Raw genomic sequence first — 1,985 nt, 5'->3', positions numbered from 1 at the left:
AATATGGAAAAATCACGAAAATTAGCAAATTATTTTGAGTTAAGAATTCGTAAAAATGTTCCTTTTTAAATCTAAGATTTTAAAATGTAATACAAGATTCCTTATAAGATTATCTACCTTTATCAAAAAAAAAGTGTCTATAAGAAACTCAAATTAAATTTTTAAGAGCGTTTGAAATTCATATTTTTACAACATTTGGTATTTACTCGATTTTTTACGTAACGATTTTCTTATTTTGTTGTACCTAATTAAAAAACGAATGACTATAGAAACTTGAAAATTTCACTGAATGTTAATATTAGCATTTTCTATATACTATAAATTTTGAAAATAATTTGACTCTTTTTGAGCTGTTTACGGACATTGTAAGTTATCAATTTTTTTAGTTTTTTTTTTCTATAAATATCAATAAAGTTTTATCTATTGGGCCAAAAAGTGTAAAAAATTAATACAGGGCTCCTGATACATTGTTACAATAGCAGTTGAAAAATATTAAAAATACATAGGCCCAATTATTTTTTATAGTAATTTTAAGTTCAAATTTGAACGAAATTACATATTAAAAAACCTGGAATAACTATTTTAGTTATTTTGTTTTGATTGTATAATATTATTTGTGGGTACTTGAAACTTCTAAAGTATACTATTATATATCTATGATAGTACCACGGTTTGTTGTTGATGTATAACGCGTTATAACTATAAGTACGTAATAGATATATGATATGATTAATTTTGAATTTATTATAGGTACCTATTATAGGTCAATTTTTTTTTAATACCATGGATAAGTATATATATGTCTAATACATAGACTGATATACCGTCTCCGCTCAGAATCGTTTTTCTTATACAGTGATATTATATCATTGAATTCAAATTTAATACTGTCCATTATACAGTGACCCACTTCTAACCTACTGTACAGCAGAGCGACATCCACTTACCCACCTTTTTAAACTTTAAATGCTAATAAAAAATAAACTGTGACTAAGGATTTTTAATATTTTTCAAATGTCATTTTAACAATATAGTAGGAGCCTTGTATTAAATTTTCAAGTATTTTTACTCAACAAATAAAGTTTTATTGACATTCATAAAAAAAAAAATAATTAAATTGGAAAATGAAAATGTCCCTAAATAGTTCAAAACAAATCAAAATATTTTTAAAATTTCATTACGTATAGAAAATGGAAATATAAACAATTAGTGAAAATTGCATGTATCTACGGACATTTGTTATAAAGTTACATCAAAAACCAAAATCAATTTTCTCGAAAACAGATTTTGTGTAAAAATTCCTGTTTTTCCTTAATTTTTCTTTTGTTTTTCACGGCACTTTTGAAAACTATTGGAAATTTCAAATTTCGACTTCCCGAATGCACCACCTAGATTCACTTTGACATCAAACAAGATACTGTTGGAGAAAATCGAAGCAGTTTTTCTGCCCCAAACCGTGATGACAGCACAAAAATAAAAAAAAAAAATTTTAAATTTTAAAAAAAGGTGGGTAAGTGGATTTCGCTCTTCTGTACAGTAGGTTACAAGTGGGCCACTGTATAATGGATGATATTAAATTTGAATTCAATGATATAATATCACTGTATAAGAAAAACGATTCTGAGCGGAGACGGTTTGTCAGTCTAGTTATTAGACATACATATTATAGGTATACTTATCTATAGTAATAAAAAAAAATTGACCTATATCAACAATAAATTCCAAATTAATCATATCCCAATATCCATTAGGTAACGCGTTATACATCAACAACAAACCGTGGTACTATCATAGATATATAAATATATAATAGTATACTTTAGAAGTTTCAAGTACCCACAAATAATATTATACAATCACAACAAAATAACTAAAATAGTTATTCCAGGTTTTTTAATATGTAATTTCGTCCAAATTTGAACTTAAAATTACTATAAAAAATAAACTGTGCTTATGTAACAGCTCAAAAAGAGTCAAATTATTTT

The sequence above is a fragment of the Acyrthosiphon pisum genome, chromosome X, assembly GCF_005508785.2.
Source record: "Acyrthosiphon pisum isolate AL4f chromosome X, pea_aphid_22Mar2018_4r6ur, whole genome shotgun sequence".
NCBI lineage: Eukaryota > Metazoa > Arthropoda > Insecta > Hemiptera > Aphididae > Acyrthosiphon > Acyrthosiphon pisum.
Note: the sequence above shows the minus strand (reverse complement) of the source record.